Below are 13336 nucleotides of genomic sequence, written 5' to 3' on the forward strand. Positions count from 1 at the left end.
ATTAACCCACAACACAGACACACCGGCACAGGCACGTGACTCTTTTCTCCCGGCTTTCAGTCAGAGGCGGTAAAATGGCTCCTTTGAAGTTGCCGACCCTGCTGCTCCAGCAGCTAATCAGTGGTTCTAAAATGGCGGCTCATTACCTTACAACCTATAGAATGAGGCCGTTTTAACTGACTGATTTGTGAAGAGGAGAACTAACTTCAGCTTCCCTAAGAGACTCAGAAACACTAACACACTGAATGAACCAAATACAACACAATAACTGTATTAAACAATCAAATGAACCATATTAATTTCACACTAGGCCTATAGGAGCTAGGCTAGGCGTTAGCGCTTAGGGGCATACCAAACACTCCTTTTAAATACTAAAATTACAACGTTTCACTAAAAAGCAGCCATTGTGTTACTTTAACATGACTTATACTTCGACTGGCTTCATAACTCACTAACAACAACTCGGTAAATCACTCAAACAGCTTATAGACATTTTATTTCAGAGAAGAGAGACAGAGAAGCAGGCTTACCGGCAGGGATGGAGCAGAGACTGGGCGGAGATTAAGGAGTCAGCCAGAGACATAAAAAAGAGGCATTCACGGGTAGTGGGAAACTTTGCCATTACACAAAATTGGCATTGAAAACGTGAAAATATATGTAAATTTAAATATTATTATACTAGATTTTTTTGCAACAAAAACAACATGCAGAAATTTAATTCTATAAGTTCATTAAATGTTTCAAACAGGATTCTGTGAATTTGAAATAATGGTTAAAAGACATAAATAAACATAAGGTCAGTATGTTAAAATGTACTGTATTATACATAGATAGATAGATTTATGTAACTGACTGCAGTAATAAGAACAGTCTTCAGGACAGTAGGAGCTGCAGAGGCTCATCTCACTGCTCTGCAGGACTCAAGAGGTTCAGGAGGTCCTTTAACCCCACTGCCATGAGACTTTTTAACAGTGACCCTGAGTGTTCAATGCACATTTATTTTCTTTTTTTCTAAAACATAATGGTTGTAATCATATAAATTCCCCCTTGTGGGACTAATAAAGGTATATCAAATATCAAATTGATGAATATGAATTAGTGGTCTGTGATAGTGTATTAATTTGTAGGGAAAAAAAACATGTTGCCCAAGGTGTAATTGAACCCACGACCTTTGGGTTGCAGACCTGTGTCATTACCAACTGCGCCACTGGGAAAGAGAGCGGCGCCTGGAAAACAGGGTGATGAGCAGTCAGAATTAGATTGCGGTGAGAGGCGAAAAAACGCTGTTTTTGGAGTTACAAAACGTCGTGTAACTCAAAAACTAGGTGGACTAGAAGCATAATTCTTGTACTGGGTGAATCAGCGGACTTTCGTGTACTTTGGCTGTGATTTGCATTGCTCTTTGTACATCTGTCGCTGAGATATGACGAGAGAAGAAAAGGCAGACCTCAGATATGATTGGCTGGCTGGGAAGCCGTGCAGGCCCTGATATGTAAATTTTATATGTATGTATCAGTCCTCACAGAGGATTGGCTGCCTGGGGACCTGGCAGAAATATATACAAATAGTATGATTAAGCATAAATACTACATTTAGTAGAAATACTATGTTTTTAGCATAAAATACGATAAAATGGCAGAAATACTATAATTAAGCAGAAATACTATATTTGGCAGAAACACTATATTTAGTACAAATCTTATGAAATAGCAGAAATAGTATGATTTAGCAGAAATGCTGTATTTGGCACAAATCTCATAAAATAGCAGAAATAGTATGATTTAGCAGAAATACTGTATTTAGCACAAATACTGAAAAGCAGCAGAAATGCTATGATTTAGCACAACAGTAATAACTTATAGAAAAATTGGAAAAGCAAAATGGACAGCTGGAAAAATCCTGAACATGCTAAGGGTCCCTCAAATCTAATTGTTAATTGAAAAAAAAAATCAGCAAAAAAAAGTATAACAGTCACACAATCACAAATATGGGCACATATGGAAACACACATGCACAGAGAGACACACACAGGACCAAATTCAGTCAACCAGTTTAAATATATTGAATTTAAATGATATAATAAGATGCTCCCATCAAAAGGCTCTCTCGCGCTCTCTCTCTCTCTCTCTCACACACACACACAGCCTAAAGGGAACAGTATTTGTGCCATGGAGTGTTAACAAGAATCTGAGGTCCATATTACAAAAGCTGCTAAAATCATAAAAGTTTGCAGAATTGTAATAAATGATGAACATGAATTAGTGGTCTGTGATAGTGTATTAATTTGTAGGAAAAAAAACATGTTGCCCAAGGTGTAATTGAACCCACAACCTTTGGGTTGCAGACCTGTGTCATTACCAACTGCGCCACTGGGAAAGAGAGCGAAGGCCTGGAAAACAGGGTGATGAGCAGTCAGAATCAGATTGCGGTGAGAGGCGAAAAACCCCGTTTTTGCAGTTACAAAACGTCATGTAACTCAAAAACTAGGTGGACTAGAAGCATAATTCTTGTACTGGGTGAATCAGCGGACTTTGGTGTACTTTGACTGTGATTTGCATTGCTCTTTGTACATCTGTCGCTGAGATATGACGAGAGAAGAAAGGGCAGACGCCAGATAGATATGATTGGCTGGCTGGGAAGCCGTGCAGGCCCTGATATGTATTTGTATGTATCAGTCCTCACAGAGGATTAGCTGCCTGGGGACCTGGCAGAAATATATACAAATAGTATGATTAAGCATAAATACTACATTTTTAGAAAAACTATATTAAGCACAAATCCTATAAAAAGCAGAAATACTATATTAAGCAATATAAATATCCTCTAAAAATCCTATAAAAAGCAGTAAAACTGTACTATGATTTGGTAGAAAAACCCTAATTAAATCAAAAATACTAAATTTAGCAGAAATAGCAGAAACACTATATTTAGCACAAATCTTATGAAATAGCAGAAAGAGTATGATTTTGCAGAAATGCTGTATTTAGCACAAATACTGAAAAGCAGCAGCAGAAATGCTATGACTCAACACAATAGTAATAACTTAAATAGAAAAATTGGAAAAGCAAAATGGACAGCTGAAAGAATCCTGAACATGCTAAGGGTCCCTCAAATGTAATTGTTAAATGAAAAAAATCAGCAAAAAAAAGTATAACAGTGACACAATCACAAATATGGACACATATGGAAACACGCATGCACAGAGAGACACACACAGGATCAAATTCAGTCAACCAGTCTAAATATATTGAATTTAAATCATACAATAAGATGCTCCCATAAAAACTCTCTCTCTCTCTCTCTCTCTCTCTCACACACACACACACACACACACACACACACACACACACACACACACACACACACACACACACACACACACAGGAGAGAGAAGTAAGTTTCTAGCTCAGTCAAGCAGCCTGGGAGCTGCTGAATTTGAATCCACCAATCAGAGAGCCTGTGCACTTTTTCCCGCCAAAACAGGTGCATGCAGCACAGAGAGACACAGGATTTCTGCAGTCTATTTCTCATAATGACGACTCCCCTCAAACAAATGACCATAATTTCCCAACTATAGGGGCTAGAACGGTCATTCTTACACCGTTTTGTTCAGAAGAGATGGGGAATCTTAAAGTGTTGACAATGTATCATTAAAATATGAATTATTAAAGATATTTGACTTCTAATGCACCATAACTGAGTAGAGCAAAGCAAAACTGCCTTGACTTGCCCTCAAACAACGCTTTCTAACTCTAAATCTATTTGGAGTATCAATATCATTTTTCACCGTAAGAGACAGCAGGCTTTGGTGAACAATCATGGAAATTTTCAGGTCTCTGTGGAAATCCAACAAAAAGTTATGACGAGAGAAAAAAGTGGTTCATTTCCAGAGTTTGAAATCTGAAGAAATCTGAGCGAAGGACGAATTTCCTACGCTCAAACAAGTGTAACTCATCTCAGAACGGTAATAGGTGAGAAAAAATTCTTGAATTGTGAGCGTCAGGAGTGTCTGAAGATATACTGGGACAAGCCTCATGTTTTAACTTCGCTTCGTTAAGGAGATATGGACGATTCGAATATGCCTCTCATTACAGAAATCAAGCGGTGATTTTGAACAAACTCTCCATTGACTTTCTATGGAGAGTTTTCAGACTTTGTGTTGCTCTGAGGAGATTTGCCAAAATTCTATAAGTCTCACAACAATGATGGTGACATTTTCGGAAAGCCAGCAAAAATACCTACGTTTTGATGTATAATTTGTGGAAGTTGAGTGAAAATTGAGCAAGTAGCAAGAAGTTGTTCGGACATGAAGAGAAGACTGCGAAACCTACAGTGGCACACTGGAAGCCAAGTGCATAGCAACCATAACAACGCATGTATTTTGTGAAAATCACAATTTTCCAACTCAAAACTTTAAGAGGCATAAAAATAAAACGGTAAAAGATTTGAAAAATCTGATTTATTCCTGAATAGCCCAATAATTTGAGAACATTTTAAAGTTTGAATGGTTGTTCTACGTGAAAGTAGGAAAAAGTAGTTAAGTTTCAAAAACAAGCAAAATTTAGCAGAATTGCAGAAGTTTCCCATTCATTTCAATGGGACAAATTAAAGGAAAAAAGTGTAATATTTTAAAAAGTATAACAGTAATAAACACCAAAAGATATAGCGATCATTAGCAGAAATAGCAGAATAGTTTAAAATTTGAACGGTGAAAATCGGCTGAAAATTGTGGAAGTAGTTAAGTGCCAAAAAAAGTGAAAAAGTGGCAACTAGAATAATAATAATAAAGTATAAAGAATAAAGAGAAACAGGAACTCAATAGTGTGGATGCTTAAAGCATCCACACAATAAAGTATAAAGAATAAAGAGAAACAGGAACTCAATAGTGTGGATGCTTAAAGCATCCACACAATTTGAACGGTGAAAATCGGCTGAAAATTGTGGCACTAGTTAAGTGCCAAAAAGTGTACGGAACGCAACTAGAACTAGAAAAATTTGCATTTCCTGCGAAAATGCAGTGTGGATGCTGGAACGCTGAAGCTGTCAGCTGAAACTAGCTGAAAAAGCTGAAAAGTTGCAGAAATTGTAAAAACTTTGCAGAAGCAAAGGAACGTTGCTAAAATGTAGTAACTTAGCAGAACTGCAATATCTTAGAGGAAACATAATACTTGGCAGAAATACAATAGCATAGATATTGTAACATATTGTAACTTAGCAGAAATATTGTAACTTACCAGAAACACGATAACTTCCCAAAAATACAAGAATTTTGGAGAAATAGTATAAGATAACAGAAAGAATATATTTAGCCAAACATTCTTAAATATTACAGAAATACTACTCTATAGCAGAAATGATATATTTAGAAAGAAAAATATAATATAGTAGAAATACTATGATTTAGCAGAAATCCTACAATATAGCTCAATAACAATGATTTAGAACAGATACTATGATTGAGCAGAATAGTAATAACTTAACACTAGATTTACTATCCTGCGCAAATTTGCGTAACTTCCTAAACCCAATACCCCTAGAATTACTGGCTTTTTATTTTCTGGTGCAAGTCCCGAGGTGTTAAGCACCCCTGCTGAGATTTTCACAGGTCGTCAGCTTGTTTCTCCTACAGCTTTTGTTGTGCAAACCACCCATTGTCCTTGAGGCCTGGCACATTTGCATTTGCTCACTCAGAGTTGCTCAGATCCAAGGCAGGCCAAACCTCTGTGTTACAACTTTCAGAAATGCCTGATAGAAATGCTTCAACTTACTCATGAGATTTTGACCACATTTTTTGCGGAAGTCACAACTATACTGAATGCACGACCGTTGTTGCCAGCTGCAAGAAATGCTTGGTAGGGAACAGCTGTTCCCCTGCCAAGGTTCGCTTCAAAGTTTGAAAGACTTTGAAATAAAACAGACTTGTGTACCCATATATTGTGAATGTCTGTCTTTTGTATGTAGGTTGTAACACAGAGGTTTGGCCTGCCTTGGATCTAAGTAAACAAATGCCAATGTTGCACAAACACACACACACACACACACACACACACACACACACACACACACACACACACACACACACAGCAAATCTGCATTTATTTGTCCCACAAGTGAAAAATCTGCATTGTCATTGCAAAAAAGTGGACAGAGCACGGTATAGAAAGTGCACTATACAAACATTTTTATATATATATATATATATATATATATATATATACATACATAGTTATACACACACATACATAGTTATACACACAGACACATCTATATCATATATACACACACACACATATATATATATATATATATATGTATATATATATATATATATATATATATATATATATATATATATATATATATATATATATATATATGTGTGTGTGTGTGTATATATGATATAGATGTGTGTGTGTATAACTAGACTTTATGCATATTATATAAGGTGTGGCTATATAAATATATAAATATATGTACAACTCTGTGTATATATGTTTATGGACAGGCATGCAGGCAGGTAAGGAAGGAAAGCAGCCTTGCAGGAAGGAAAAACTTGAATCTCTCATGGTTGGGGGTTGGGGAGGGTGTGTTTGCACAACAAAAGCAGGAGAACAATGGAGCTGACGACCTGTGAAAATCTCAGTGGGGTGCCAAGAGGTGTTAAGGTCGGGGAATTTACGCAAATCTCATGCAGGCCAGTAAATCTAGTAGTAGGGACTTGCACCAGGGAAAAAGGCTCTAATTCTAGTGTTAAGTGAAAATATTGGAAAGGTAAAATGACAAGCTGAATAAAAGGAACATGGTTAAGTTTGCTCAAAACTAACTTTTGTTCACCTGTGAAAAAATAAAATAAAAATACATTTAGAAATACAAATAAGAACAGCCAACAGATACACACAAAATTAAATATGGATACACAAATCAACAAATACACACAAAATCAAATATGGATACACAAATGTACAGAGAGAGACACACACACAGGGTCTATGCCAGTCAACCAGTCTGAATATATTATATTTTTATCCAAGAATGAGATGCTGCCCTAAAAAGGGCTTGTGTGTGTCTCTCTCTCTCTCTCTCTCACACACACACACACACACACACACACACACACACACACACACACACACACACACACACACACACTCAAACACTCACACCCACACTCAGGCTCACACACACACAGCACACACACACACATAGCATCAGCAAGTGAACAGGGGCTGTTAACAGCATGTTTCTAGGTCAGTCAAACAGCTGTGAGATTCTCAATTTGAATCCACCAATCAGAGGGGCTGTGTGCTTTTTCCTGCCAAAACTGGTGCACCAAGTGCAGGCTTTTACAGCACAGAGAGAGACAGGATTTTGCAGTCTATTTCTCATAGTGAGGACTCCCCTCAAACAAACAGCCATAAATTCCTAATCGTAGGGGCTACAACGGTCATTCTTAGACCGTTGTGTTCAGAAGACATGGGAGAATCTTGAAATGTTGACCATTTAAAATAAAAATATGAAATATCATAGATATATGACATAGATGACTGGTTGTCTTAGAAGCCATGATTGCCCCAATATGCAAATTTGAATGTGCAAGGTCTCAGATATGATTGGCTGGCTGGGAAGCCATGAAGGCAACAATATGCAAATTTGAATGTGCAAGCCCTCGGATATGATTGGTTGTCTTAGAAGCCATATAAAAAGCAGTAAAACTGTACTATGATTTGGTAGAAAAACTATAATTAATCAAAAATACTATATTTGGCAGAAATACTATGTTGTAGCAGAAACACTATATTTAGCACAAATCTGATGAAATAGAAGAAATAGTATGATTTAGCAGAAATGCTGTATTTAGCACAAATACTGGAAAGCAGCACAAATGCTATGACTTAGCACAATAGTAATAACCTAAATAGAAAAATTGGAAAAGCAAAATGGACAGCTGAAAAATCCTGAACATGCTAAGGGTCCCTCAAATGTAATTGTTAAATGAAAAAAAAAAAACAGCAAAAAAAGTATAACAGTCACACAACCACAAATATGTACACATATGGTAACACACATGCACAGACAGACACACACAGGATCAAATTCAGTAAACCAGTCTAACTATATTGAATTTAAATCTTACAATGAGATCATCCCATAAAAAGGCTTTCTCTGTCTCTCTCTCTCTCTCTCTCTGTCACACAAACACACACACACACACACACACACACACACAAGATCCAATTCAGTCAACCAGTCTAAATATATTGAATTTAAATCTTACAATGAGATCATCCAATAACAAGCCTTTCTCTCTCTCTCTCTCTCTCTCTCTCTCTCTCTCTCTCTGTCACACACACACACACACACACACACACACACAAGATCCAATTCAGTCAACCAGTCTAAATATATTGATTTTGAATCTTACAATGAGATCATCCCATAAAAAGCTTCTCTCTCTCTCTCTCTCTCTCTCTCTCTCTGTCACACACACACACACACACACACACACACAAGATCCAATTCAGTCAACCAGTCTAAATATATTGAATTTAAATCTTACAATGAGATCATCCCATAAAAAGGCTTTCTCTGTCTCTCTCTCTCTCTCTCTCTCACACACACACACACACACACACACACACACACACACACACACACACACACACGCACACAAGATCCAATTCAGTCAACCAGTCTAAATATATTGATTTTGAATCTTACAATGAGATCATCCCATAACAAGGCTTTCTCTCTCTCTCTCTCTCTCTCTCTCACACACACACACACACACACACACACACACACACACACAAGATCCAATTCAGTCAACCAGTCTAAATATATTGAATTTAAATCTTACAATGAGATCATCCCATAAAAAGGCTTTTCTCTCTCTCTCTCTCTCTCTCTCTCTCTCACACACACACACACACACACACACACACACACACACACACACACACTCACATACACAAGATCCAATTCAGTCAACCAGTCTAAATATATTGAATTTAAATCTTACAATGAGATCATCCCATAACAAGCCTTTCTCTCTCTCTCTCTCTCTCTCTCTCACACACACACACACACACACACACACACACACACACACACACACACACACACACACACACACACACACACACACACACAGGAGAGAAGTAAGTTTCTAGCTCAGTCAAGCAGCCTGGGAGCTGCTGAATTTGAATCCACCAATCAGAGAGCCTGTGCACTTTTTCCCGCCAAAACAGGTGCAGCGTTTTACACACACAGAGCACAGAGACAGGATTTCTGCAGTGAATTTCTCATAGTGAGGATTCCTCTCAAACAAATGGCCATAATTTCCTAACCGTAGGGGCTAGAACGGTCATTCTTACACCGTTTTGTTCAGAGGAGATGAGGGAATCTTACAGTGTTGACAATTTATCATTAAAATATGAATTTTTAAAGATATTTGACTTGTAATGCACCATAACTGAGTAGAGGCGAAGCAAAACTGCCTTGACCTGCCCTCAAACAACGCTTTCTAACTCTAAATCTATTTGGAGTATCAATATCATTTTTTCACCGTAAGAGACAGCAGGCTTTGGTGAACAATCTTTGAAATTTTCAGGTCTCTGTTGATATCCATTAAAAAGATATGACGAGAGAAAAAAGTGGTTCATTTCAGAGTTTGAAATCTGAAGAAATCTGAGCGACGATGAATTTCCTACCCTCAAACAAGTCTAACTCATTTCAGAACGGTAATAGGTGAGAAAGAAATTCTTGAATTGTGAGCGTCAGGAGTGTCTGAAGATATACTGGGACAAGCCTTATGTCTTAACTTTGCTTCGTTAAGGAGATATGACGATTCGAATATGCCTCTCATTACAGAAATCAAGCTGTGATTTTGAACAAGCTCTCCATTGACTTTCTATGGAGAGTTTTGCGACTTTGTGTTGGTCTGAGGAGATTTGCCAAAATTCTATAAATCTCACAACCATGATAGTGACATTTTCGGAAAGCCAGCAAAAATACCTACGTTTTGATGTATAATTTGTGGAAGTTGAGTGAAAATTGAGCAAGTAGCAAGAAGTTGTTCGGACATGAAGAGAAGACTGCAAAACCTTCAGTGGCACACTGGAAGCCAAGTGCATAGCAACCATAACAACGCATGTATTTTGTGAAAATCACAATTTTGCAACTCAAAACTTTAAGAGGCATAAAAGTAAAACGGTAAAAGATTTGAAAAAGCTGATTTATTCCTGAATAGCCCAATAATTTGAGAACATTTTAAAGTTTGAATGGTTGTTCTACGTGAAAGTAGGAAAAAGTAGTTAAGTTTCAAAAACAAGCAAGTTTTAGCAGAATTGCGGAAGTTTCCCATTCATTTCAATGGGACAAATTAAAGGAAAAAAACGTAATATTTTAAAAAGTATAAGAGTATAAAATACCAAAAGATATAGCCATCATTAGCAGAAATAGCAGAATAGTTTAAAATTTGAACGGTGAAAATCGGCTGAAAATTGTGGAAGTAGATCCACGGCGAAAAGTGTACGGAAGTCCTAAGAATAATAATAACTAGAAAAATTTGCATTTCCTGCGAAAATGCAGTGTGGATGCTGGAACGCTGAAGCTGTCAGCTGAAACTAGCTGAAAAAGCTGAAAAGTTGCAGAAATTGTAAAAACTTTGCAGAAGCAAAGGAACGTTGCTAAAATGTAGTAACTTAGCAGAACTGCAATATCTTAGAGGAAACATAATACTTGGCAGAAATACAATAGCATAGCAGAACTTAGCAGAAACATTGTAACTTGCCAGAAACACGATAACTTCTCAAAAATACAAGAATTTAGGAGAAATAGTATAAGATAACAGAAAGAATATATTTAGCCAAACATTCTTAAACATTACAGAAATACTGTGATTTAGAAAAACAGTACAACATAGCAGAAATGCTGCGATTTACCAGAGACACTGTAATTTACTATTAATATTGAATTTTTTTTTAAAAAATACTATGTTTTAGCACAAATACTGTAATTTGACAGAAATACTATCATTCGGCAGAAATACTATGTTTCAGCAGAAATACTCTGGTTTAGCACAAATATTATAACATAGCGGTAATACAATTATATAGCAGAAATGCTATATTTAGAAAGAAAAATATAATATAGTAGAAATACTATGATTTAGCAGAAATACTGTAATCAGCACATATACTGTAACATGACAGAAATTCCTCCACTTAGTAGTAATACTATAACATAAAACAAATGTTATGATTTGGCAAAAAAAAACGTAATTTGGCAAAATACTATGATTTAGCAGAAATAGTATGATTGAGTAGACGTACTAAGATGTAGTAAAAGTACTTTGATTTAAGAGAAATACAATTATGGAGGAGTAATACTTTAAAATGGGAGAAATATTGATACACACACACATACACAGAGCCTAAAGGGAACAGTATTTGTGCCATGGAGTGTTAAGAAGAATCTGAGGTCCATATTAGAAAAGCTGCTAAAATCCTAAAAGTTTGCAGAATTGTAATAAATGATGAATATGAATTAGTGGTCTGTGATAGTGTATTAATTTGTAGAAAAAAAAACATATTGCCCAAGGTGTAATTGAACCCACGACCTTTGGGTTGCAGACCTGTGTCATTACCAACTGCGCCACTGGGAAAGAGAGCAAGCGCCTGGAAAACAGGGTGATGAGCAGTCAGAATTAGATTGCGGTGAGAGGCGAAAAACGCTGTTTTTGGAGTTACAAAACGTCGTGTAACTCAAAAACTAGGTGGACTAGAAGCATAATTCTTGTACTGGGTGAATCAGCGTACTTTCGTGTACTTTGACTGTGATTTGCATTGCTCTTTGTACATCTGTCGCTGAGATATGACGAGAGAAGAAAGGGCAGACCTCAGATATGATTGGCTGGCTGGGAAGCCGTGCAGGCCCTGATATGTAAATTTTATATGTATGAGTCCTCACAGAGGATTAGCTGCCTGGGGACCTGGCAGAAATATATACAAATAGTATGATTAAGCATAAATACTACATTTAGTAGAAATACTATGTTTTAGCACAAATACTATAAAATGGCAGAAATACTATAATTAAGCAGAAATACTATATTTGGCAGAAACACTATATTTAGTACAAATCTTATGAAATAGCAGAAATAGTATGATTTAGCAGAAATGCTGTATTTGGCACAAATCTCATAAAATAGCAGAAATAGTATGATTTAGCAGAAATGCTGTATTTAGCACAAATACTGAAAAGCAGCAGAAATGCTATGACTTAGCACAACAGTAATAACTTATAGAAAAATTGGAAAAGCAAAATGGACAGCTGGAAAAATCCTGAACATGCTAAGGGTCCCTCAAATCTAATTGTTAATTGAAAAAAAAAAAATCAGCAAAAAAGTATAACAGTCACACAATCACAAATATGGGCACATATGGAAACACACATGCACAGAGAGACACACACAGGACCAAATTCAGTCAACCAGTCTAAATTTATTGAATTTAAGTGATATAATAAGATGCTCCCATCAAAAGGCTCTCTCGCTCTCTCTCTCTCTCTCACACACACACACACACACACACACACACACACACACAGAGCCTAAAGGGAACAGTATTTGTGCCATGGAGTGTTAACAAGAATCTGAGGTCCATATTAGAAAAGCTGCTAAAGTCATAAAAGTTTGCAGAATTGTAATAAATGATGAATATGAATTAGTGGTCTGTGATAGTGTATTAATTTGTAGGGAAAAAAAACATGTTGCCCAAGGTGTAATTGAACCCATGACTTTTGGGTTGCAGACCTGTGTCATTACCAACTGCGCCAATGGGAAAGAGAGCGAGCGCCTGGAAAACAGGGTGATGAGCAGTCAGAATCAGATTGCGGTGAGAGGCGAAAAACGCCGTTTTTTGCAGTTACAAAACGTCGTGTAACTCAAAAACTCGGTGGACTAGAAGCATAATTCTTGTACTGGGTGAATCAGCATACTTTCGTGTACTTTGACTGTGATTTGCATTGCTCTTTGTACATCTGTCGCTGAGATATGACGAGAGAAGAAAGGGCAGACCCCAGATATGATTGGCTGGCTGGGAAGCCGTGCAGGCCCTGATATGTATTTGTATGTATCAGTCCTCACAGAGGATTAGCTGCCTGGGGACCTGGCAGAAATATATAGAAATAGTATGATTAAGCATAAATACTACATTTTTTAGAAAAACTATATTAAGCACAAATCCTATAAAAAGCAGAAATACTATATTAAGCAATATAAATATCCTCTAAAAATCCTATAAAAAGCAGTAAAACTGTACTATGATTTGGTAGA

This window comes from Oreochromis aureus, unplaced genomic scaffold (genome assembly GCF_013358895.1).
Source record: "Oreochromis aureus strain Israel breed Guangdong unplaced genomic scaffold, ZZ_aureus HiC_scaffold_356, whole genome shotgun sequence".
Taxonomy (NCBI): Eukaryota; Metazoa; Chordata; class Actinopteri; order Cichliformes; family Cichlidae; genus Oreochromis; species Oreochromis aureus.